This window comes from Myotis davidii, unplaced genomic scaffold (genome assembly GCF_000327345.1).
Source record: "Myotis davidii unplaced genomic scaffold, ASM32734v1 scaffold859, whole genome shotgun sequence".
Classification (NCBI taxonomy): domain Eukaryota; kingdom Metazoa; phylum Chordata; class Mammalia; order Chiroptera; family Vespertilionidae; genus Myotis; species Myotis davidii.
The window spans coordinates 92,358-102,470 of record NW_006290029.1 but is presented as its reverse complement, the minus strand read 5'-3'; the positions used below and the strand labels follow the sequence as shown (position 1 = coordinate 102,470).

Genomic DNA, 10,113 nt, shown 5'->3' with positions numbered 1-10,113 from the left:
GGCTGGTCTCCAGTGGGTGCCGCTTTCAATGTCAAGCCCCAGGGCTTGCGCCTGGACCTGTTTGGAGAGCGCCGGGTGAGCGGCGCGGGGCAGGGCTCTTGTTTGCTGGGATAAACTGGCTCTCTTCTCCGTGGGGAGTGGATGGGGACAAATCTTGCGGGGTCCGGGAGGACATGGCCAGAGAACCCACGTTATACAGGAAGTGTTTGCGCGCCTGCTGTTTGAAGGGCTGGGTTAAAGGGAGCGGGGCGGTTTTTAGTGATCCCCTCACCAAAGTTTGGGTCCTAGGACCTATCTCTGTGTGAACCCCTTCCTCCACAAAAAGTTAAAGTAGTTCATCTTGGAAGTGAATTCCGCCCCTCTGGTGCCATCCTCTCCTGACGCTGAGCCCAGCTCCTACTAAATTCACTTTTGCTCCAACCGTACACGTGTGAGTTCACATTCGGTGACAAGTATTCCTTTTGCAAGGACACACATGCCTTTAGTTCTGTCATTAGTAATTGCACTGATGCCTGAAATTCCATTAACTTTTTTCAAAGCTTTGGGCTCTCTTGTTTTGTGTGTGTGTTTTTGGTAAAGAAAAACAAAACAAAAAAACAAAACAAAACAACAACAACAAAAAAAACTGTTGAAAAGAAGTTAACTTCATGTGGTGCTGTGGAGTTGTTCACATTGATTTCTTCCTTCAGGAAATTACTGATGAATTCTTTGGTCTCTATTAATTTCTATATCCTTGCTGCCCAGCATGGTGTCTGGCTTCAGTAGTCAGTAATATTTGTTGAATGGCTGAATTAAAGGTGAATGGAAGGCAGGGTTGAAAGGGACTTACCCGATGCCTGTTCTACTTTACTTTTGTGGATTATGTCAGTTTTAGGTTTTACTTTTAACTTTATTATCTCTTTATTATGCCATTAAGTTTTATACAAAGTGGAGTCTAGAATATTGTTGCAGTAAATTTAATGATGTTTTTATTTTATTTTATCTCCTTAATTAGCTTTGTTCATTTTCAAATTTTTGCATGAAATTTGCCACACTAACTTCCATATAAGTAAATAAAAAGGTTGATATTAACAATTGGTGTGTGGAGAACTACCTATCAGTTCTGAACAGAAAGAAGTGAAGCGTAAGGTAGATTTGGGGTGGATGAAATTTTAGGTTTTTTTTCTTTCGTACGTCATGATTTTAAGTACTGAAACCAGATTTTCAAATTTATGGATTAGTTTTTGACTGAAAAAAAAGGTTTGTTTAGTTTTTTAGTATTACCATAACTTATAGTCTGAGGTTTAGAATTCCCAAGGGTAGTATGAAGAGGTGTACACGGAAGTAGAGCTAGCCTGTGCTTGACTCAGATGAAATCAGTATAAAGATAAAGTTTATATATGTTTCTGATTCTACTCTGCCTCCAACTATTTTTATTTTCTTCAAGTTCTTAGTATTGTTTGAAGAGAGGTTAACAACTTAACTTGCTTTCTTACAGAAATAGTAGGCCTTACCAGGCCTGAAAGTTTTACCTCCTGGTATTTCCCAAAATCATCATGTTAAGCGTCTAGAAAGTTAATTTACAAAGTTTAGCATGTGCTCCATTAATTGGATTCATTCCAGTTCCCTATGTTTTAGGTACTATGTTGGGCAGCTGGTTAAAATGATGAAGGGTAGGGCTCTGCCTCTAGAGCTCGACTTCGAAGGAGAGAAAACTTTCAAACAGATGAATTGCTATACAGAAGTATGGAGAAAGTGTGGGCTTTAGAGGTGTAGTGAACCCATTCAAGTTCTGATTTTCCCAAAATTAATTAGTGACCTCAATCTTTTTCTTCACTCTTAAGTCTGTCTCCTTATCTTAAACAATGAGTGGTAGTTCCTGCTCTAGAATTGTGGTATTTAAGTGAGAGGGTTGTATAAAGTACATAGTTCACTGTTTGGCATGAAGTAGATAAAGTAGATGTGTGCTTTCTCTCCCTCTCCCCCTCCCCCCCAGAGTGCTAAAATAAGTGTGGTTGAACTGGTCCAAAAATAAGATTGTTCCCATTAGATTAGTAATTTTTGTCTTTATAGGATATTTAAATGCTTTTGGAAACTGTAAAATTTGCTGCAAGTTTCAGCCTATGACTTGGTTTAACATGATTATTAAGTCTTTCTGAAATATCTGTGTGGTTGGTTAATCAACTCATTGTCCCTAATTTATAATTGTAGAATAATTTGTGTTTTGTACTGGACCTCACTAGATGCCAAACAGTGTTTAAAGGACTTACATATATTTTCTAGTACCTGTATGCATGCTGTGAGATATGTATTGTCATCCCCATTGTGCTTAAAGAGAAAATTTAGGCCTAGGAGGAGGAGGAAGCTGGCCTAATCACACAGCTAGTAATGACTATAGCTAACATCTATCATATCTTATCTGTATGCCAGGTATGCTTAAAATGTTTCGTTTTTAACAGGTATTATCTCATTTGACCTTTGTAACTACTTTATTAGTTAGATTCTGTAGTAGTGACATAGCTTGATTTTTAACCCATATTTTAATTGTTATTTTTTATAACTAATTTAAAAATAAAGAAAAATTACACTCTTAAACCATGAAAGAATGTGAAAGTGTTCTGTGATCACAGATATTATAATTATATAATAGACCAACAAAACCCAAGATTTTCTTTATGACAAATAGTATTTATACATACCAAAAAATAATATTTTTGGTAATAAATTGGAAATACTCATTGAATTTCAGGGTCTTTTTGGAGTTCCCGAGCTCAGTGCCCCAGAAGGATTTCGTATCGCACAAGAAAACGCCTTGAGAAAGACAGATTTGCTAGTGGCGCGCGCGTGTTCCACTCCACCTGGACCACAGACTGTGCTCATCTTTGACGAGCTCTCTGATGCCTTGTGCAGGGTGGCTGACTTGGTAAGATTTGGTGTTAAGACTTGTAACTCCCTCTCTAAAATTTAAAGTTTATTAGGTTTAATATTAGACTGCAAGGTTAAAAATGTCTGAACTATTTGAGAGCTGTTATATGTAATTTGTTATAGTGAAGTATGTCATTAAGAATGGGAAAAATGTGTAGGAAATTGTGATATTTAGAACTTGTAATTTAATATGTATATTTAATAAAATATACACGTCATATGTAGTAAAAGAATAATCACTCATATGTCAAAGGTTTTTTTGTATGACCAAGATTTTTTTTTTAATCATTTAAAAAATTTTTCAATTACAGTTGACATAGATATTATATTAATTTCAGGTGTATACCCCAGTGATTAGCTTAAGTGATCATCCTGAAAAATCTCATACCTGTCTGACACCATACATAGTTATTAGAATATTATTGACTATATTCTCTATGCTATGCTTTACATCCTTATGACTACACTATAACTAATTTTTATTTGTACTCCTTAATCCATTCACCTTCTTCACCCATCCTCCTAATCTCCCTCCCATCTGGCAGTCATCAGAATGTTCTCTCTTTCTATGAGTCTGTTTCTGTTCTGCTTGTTTGTTTATTTTGGATTTTTAGATTCAATTGTTGATTAGATAAATATTGCCATTTTATTGTTCATATTTTTATTCTTTTTTTTCTTCTTCTTAAAGAAGACTTTAATATTTCATGTAATACTGGTTTGGTGATGATGAACGCTTTTAGCATTTTCTTGTCTTTATCTGACCTTTAATTCTAAATGATAGCTTTGCTGGGTAGAGTAATCTTGGTTATAGGTCTTTGGTTTTTATTACTTTGAATATTTCTTGTCACTCCCTCTGGCCTGCAAAGTTTCTTTTGAGAAATCAGCTGACATCTTATGGGTTCTCCCTTGCTGCTTTTCCCTTGCTGCCTTTAAGATTCTCTGTTTATCTTTAACCTTTTGCATTTTAATAATGATGTGTGGTGGTGTCTGCCTCTTTGGACTCATCTTGTTTGGGACTCTATGTACTTCCCGGACTTGTATGTCTATTTCTTTCACCAGGTAAGGGAAGCTTTTTGTCATTATTTTTTCAAATAGATTTTCAATTTCTTGTTCTCTCTCTTCTTTTTCTGGCACCCCATGATGCGAATGTTGGTATGCTTGAAGTTGTCCCAGAGGTTTCTTATACTATTTTCATATTTTTGGATTCTTTTTTCTTTTTGCTGTTCTGATTGGGTATTTTTTGCTTCCTCATATTCCAAATTGCTGATTTGATTCTCGGCATCCTCTACTCTACTCTTGATTCCTTGTAAATTATTCTTCATTTCAGTTTGTGTATGCTTAATTTCTGACTGGCCCTTTTTTATGTTGTTGATGTGTTCACTAAGTTCCTTGAAGTTCTCACTAAGGACTAAGTCCTTAAAGTTCTCAAAGCTCCTTGAAGTTCTCAGTAAGTTCCTTGAGCCTCCTTATAAACATTCTTTTGAACTCTGTATCTGGTAATTTGCTTACTTCCATTTCATTTCATTCTTTTTCTGGAGTTTTCTGTTTTTTTCATTTGCGACATGTTTCTTTGTCTTGGCATTTTGGCTGCTTCCCTGTGTTTGGTTCTATGTATTAAGTAGAGCTGCTATGTCCTCTGGACTTGGTAGAGTGCCCAGTGGCTCAGCTTCCCAGTCACTTGAGCTGGGCACTCCAGGTGTACCCCTATGTAGGGTATGTACACTGTCCTGTTGTAGTTGAGCCTTGATTGTTGGAAGGGATTGACATCTAGACCAGTCGGCTGTAGCTACAGTGGAAGAGCTTCTGTGCATGAGCTGACCCTATGGAGCAGGACTTGCTTCATTGGGACTTTGTGTCATTCATGGAGGTGGTAGGGTTGTAATCTGATGTAGTCTGAAGCTGACTACCGGGTACACTGGCTCTGGGGCCTCCTGGGAGGTGCAAAGTCAGCTACTTCGTGTGTCCTGCCTGGGGGCATCCGACACAAGCTACAGTGATCTGCAGATGTTTGCTATTTGTGTTGGGCTTGAAGGTTCCCAGGAGAGGTCAAGCTATGAACCAGTCATATGTAAAAGCCATTGGACACAGCTTGGGTGGGCCTGCAAATTGGGTAGAATGAGGTCTCAGGGAATCACCAGGGTTGGGCAAACAGTATGAGCCAGGTTAATGGAGTTGTAGGTATGGTGCCTGCCTGTGGGTTCTGTGTAGGGGGAGAACTCAGCAAAGGAACAATGGCCTCTTCTAGAACTTTTGTTTGGGAGAAAGCTGCCCCACCAGCTGTTGTCCTGATGCCAGACAATTTAGTTCCTCCCCATATGTCCCTGGTTCCTTTCAAGCTGCTGCCCCAGTGCTGGCGTTCAGAGTGAGTGAGTTCAAGTAAGTCTGTGCACAGGCTCTTTTATAGGACTGACTGGGATTCCAGCAGCCTCCGTCTTACTCAGCCAAAAACCCTGCTAGTTTTTATAGCCTGAAGATATGGGGACTTCTCTTCCAGACACTGGATATCTGGGCTGAAGGGTCTGGTGTGGGGCTGGGACCCCTAGTCCTCAGAGGGAACCTCTGCAGCTAAGATATCCCTCCCAATTAAAAAACTGACACACATGTTTGGGACCAGCCCATTCCATGCCTTCACCCTTCTTACCAGTCTTGATGTGGCTTCTTTAATTCCCTAGTTGTAGGACTTTCACTCAGCCAGATTTTAGGCGGTTCTGAATGATGTTTATTCTGTAGTTTAGTTGTAATTTTGATGAGATTATAGGAGGAGGCAAGTACCACATTTATTTATGTCGCCATCTTCCGTGACCAAGATTCTTTCTTTATGAAAACTACCAAAATTCTAATAAAAATTTATGTTTGTTTACAATAAAATTAATCTTATAAAAACCAGTTTTTATAAACCTTTTAGGGAATGCATTTTGTAATTAAAAGTAAGGTTTTAACATCAAACTGATTATATTAAAAATGCTTGTTTCTCATTATTTTGAAGTTGAAATAGAAGTGTACCTAGGTTTCTTCAAACACAAAACCCATTGCTAAGGCAGAAGGCATGATTTTGTCAGCCCAAGAGAATCACGTCTTGATTAGTCATATCAATGAAGGTGACTATAGTGGTGTACATGATGCAAGATCGTGATCACTCATGCTGCTGTCTACTTGGTATTGGACAGTATATAGTTCTTTCTTCACATTCATTTAAAATTGAGCCCCCACCATGTGCCGTGCCAGGCTCTGTAATAGGCACTAGGAATACAATCCTGATTAAGACAGACCCAATTTCTGACCTCGTGGAGCATTATAGTGTTAACTTGTTTTTAAATCTCACTAAGCACCAGGCTGTGATAACCACTTTACCTGGATTAATAGATTGAACCTTCTCACCATATCTAATTTTCAGATGAGGAAAGAAAGGCACTAAGAGGTTAAATGATGTGTCCAAGGTCAACTAGCCAGTAAGGAGAAGTTGGGCTTTGAGTCCAGGTAGTCTGGTTGCAGAGCCCATGTTCTTACCTGCTGTTCTGTACACTCCTGGGGGCTGGCTGGCTGCTTAGATATGATTAAACCTTACCCGGAGAGGTTGGAAAGTTGGTAAGCCTTCCCATCATTTAAGAGAGTATTTATTTATTTATTATAAAAATTATCATATAGTAAAATTGACTTCTTGGGGGAAGGTGGTATAGTTCTATGAATTTAACTCATTTTTCATGTAGCTACCACCACAGAGTATGAAAATATTCTATCACTCCAAAAAAGCTCCCTTTAATAATTACACCCCTACCCCCACCTCTTACCCCTAGGCAACTACTTTCGTACATATTTATATGTGTCTTTTCTAAAATGTCAGGTAATTGGAATCATATATGCCTTTTGAGGTTGACTTCTTTCAACTAATTTAAAGCCTCTTCATTTTTTTTCTCCTGAAATGTTTTATTTTCCCATACAACTAAATTGAGCAGTAACACCTTTCAGTTCATCACACAATCACAGTAAACATCCTAGTTCTAAGGAGGTTGATAAAATATTTTGAAGGGTGTTTTTTATTTTTTTATTTCAGGAGTGAAGTGAGATACGTTGTGGGCCCCTGGTTGTCAGGTCTCAGTTTTAATGGGTCTTGGTTCTTTCTGTTCCTTTAGTAAGTGTATGCTAGTGCTTTGAATGATGTAAATTATATGAGATGTATTACCAAAAAGGAAGTCTCCCTTCCCTGCTGAATTATATCACTGAAATCTGAAAAACAAAATGTCAGTGATTTTCACTATGTTTAATTGACTATTGGCTTTTTATGTAAAAAATCCCAGGACTCACTGTTTATTTGTTGTCTTAGCCTCCATCTGAATTAAGCAGTGTTCTAGGACTTTTTCCACCTTTTTGCTTTTGCTCCTTTGTTAAAAGATTTTAACTTCTCTGCCCCATAGCTTGTCCTATTTGTGAAGGTTTTTATATTTATGAAGTCTAATATCACATTAAAAACTAATATATGTCTTTGGGGAAAAAAATTTCAAAGAACCTTATTTCTTTTTGAGTTTTTAAGATTTTACCTGTCAGTAAATTTAATACTGTTATAAGACAATGATTTTAAAAACTATTTTCTACCAAGTTGTCATTTTGCTTTACTTTTCTTTTTTAATACCCTTGCTGTGTAACAGAATTGTTTCTCTCATCGCTACTACAAATGAGTATGCTAGTGTTTTAAGTTTTAATATCAATTATAAATTCTGCAACATGTAAATTGACAATTTATACAATATATTGTTAATTTTACATAGCCCAGTTTTCAGGTGCTTTAATACTGTTATTTCATCAAAAGTTGTATGTAACTATGGATTTAAACGTTTTTTGTTAAAAAGTATTTGATAATAAAATTAGGAAATTTTACTTGTGATCTTATTTTGTTATATGTCATACATGTCTTCTTGAAGGATAAAGGAAAAATAGTGTAGCATTTTGTTTTTTTCCTGCTTTTTTTTTGCAATGTACTGCAATTAACATGAAAAGTAAAATCTAGTTTTACCTGATTTCATATTAAAATATGAATTCTAGCTCAGTTTGATTCTAAGGTCAATATAGAAGCCTCTCAGCAGTGGTAGCTGTGTGCCCTTTAGATTAGGACTAGGAATTCATACTTACTATAAGGGCTATAAAGAATATGCCTTTGTTTTCTGCACAAAGGCTAGAATGTAGTTAAATCAGTTTTGAAACTGTAGTATGTTTCAATTAAAAAAGAAAAAAGAAAAGTCTCTAAGAGTTGTTCTCTGAATCCAGGTTAACATGTGAGAACCATATTGTAGATGAGTTTAATTAGAAAGTCTTAGAATATGTGAACAAGGATCTGCTTGTTTGAATTGTAGAATTAGGAAGAATTCACTTGGTATATATTGACATTAGGAGAAAGAGTCTAAAAGAAAGTTAGTAAAAATATTAAAATCTTTGGGCTGAAACCAACTTGGTTCCAAGGAAGAACAGAATAATGTTCAGAAAGAAGCTGCTTTGCCCTCCCTACTAGTTAGGAAAATTTCATTAATGGAAATGCATAGGTCAAGCCAAATGGCACATTTAAAACTAGATTTTTCATTTCCCCCTTAGATTTTGGAAGAAAGCTTCCCATCAAATTCCCTTTTGGTTTTGTCTTTTCTCTTCATTAGGCTGATTTTGTGAAAATTGCTCACCCTGAGCCAGCATTCAGAGAGGCAGCAGAAGAAGCTTGTAGAAGTATTGGCACCGTGGTAGAAAAGTATGTTTTCTTCCCCCTGCGTTACAGTATTGGGTGATGTAGTTTTGTGGATTTGTGCTCTAGGAAATGTATACGTGGGGCTTGTTCTTCCCCAGCAGGGTGGGGGATAGTATGTGTGAATATTGCACAGCTGCCCAGGGTGTTCAGCAATCGGGAGGGCCCACGGGGCAGGCAGCAGCTCTCATCTTCCTTGCACAAGCAGTGTGACTTTAGGCTAGTTATTTGTCATTTAGTTTCCTTGTCTGTAAATGGGGTAATAAAATGATTTGCCTCTGAGGGTTGTGATGAAAATAAAATAATACAAGCGCTCATAAAGGTGTCAGGAACATGTCAAACCTCAATATCCTTATTATCATTGGTTATATTAAGTCAGTTTTTTTTTTAGTATCTCAGTGGTAAGTTGGAATTTAGACTGTCATGTAATTAAACTGTTGTTGTGTTGATGGCTCTGGACCACAGGGCAAGAAGCCAACATTATCTCTACACAGTGGCCTTGCAATCCCTGTGGATTTGGAATTAGACACATCTAGAGAGATGATAAAACATTCTGGGAGGGCTGAGACAGGCTGAGACTATGATGAAGTGACTTATTTAAAAGTTATTCTGAGGTAAATTTAAATATTGTAAGCCATCTCCGAGAGTTCCAAGCAGCTTGTTAAAATAACTTGGAGGTGGACAGTGCCATATTAAAAAACACTTAGGTGCATGATGCCATGCCAGAAAGCCAGAAAGCGTCTAAAGCTACTGAGAGCACTATGCTCACCTGGAATTCACAACCAAATAATCAGGGCCAGTCAGCACGGGAAGACTTTCACAAAGCAGAATCTGGATAAGGAGGAGGGTGAATGTGGAGGTGACTTCTCCAGTTCATCAAGGCTTCCTGGAGGACCTGATGCTACAGGATGTGCTGCTGCTGCTTTCCCCACTGAGCATTGTGGGATCTCTTTGGGATAAGACATGTCATTTTTGTTATTGCCATTGAAAATCAAATTGTTGAATGGGACACATCTGGTCCCTGCAAGTTCCAGACACTGAACATGAAGAAGGGGCTGAAATTGGGGTCTCCTTAGGAGAGAGTATAGCCTAGGGAGAGGCCCCAAGGTATGAATCAGAGCCAAAGCCTGGGTTGCGTGCCTAAAGTACCCTGATTCTGTCTGGTGTAATGGGCTCTTATTTGTCTGGGAGGACAACAGGGAACCCTATTGGTTGTGAAGTGTTATCAAGAGTGTCTGTCCAAAGTATTCACTTCCACTGGACAATGTTTCTGTCTTTTGTTATTTATAACATTCCTCTGCTGCCCTGAGACCAGCCCAGGAACCCAAAAGTAAAGTCACCAACCAACTCATAGCCTTCACTAGACCTTGATTTTATTTTTTAATATATTTTTTATTAATTTTTTACAGAGAGGAAGGGAGAGAGATAGAGAGTTAGAAACATCGATGAGAGAGAAACATCGATTAGCTGCCTCCTGCACATTTCCT

At 37.7% G+C, this 10,113-nt stretch overlaps 1 protein-coding gene across 1 annotated transcript in view; it reads left to right on the top strand.

Moving 5' to 3' along the window:
* Positions 1-6: 6 nt before the first annotated feature.
* MIPEP (mitochondrial intermediate peptidase) overlaps positions 7-10,113 on the top strand; it is a 94,213-nt gene continuing 84,106 nt past the window's right edge. Inside the window, exons 1-3 of the mRNA XM_015563309.1 lie at positions 7-75; positions 2,729-2,902; positions 8,544-8,632. The gene's annotated coding sequence lies outside the window, so the exon portion shown is untranslated. The remainder of the gene's footprint in view (positions 76-2,728; positions 2,903-8,543; positions 8,633-10,113) is intronic.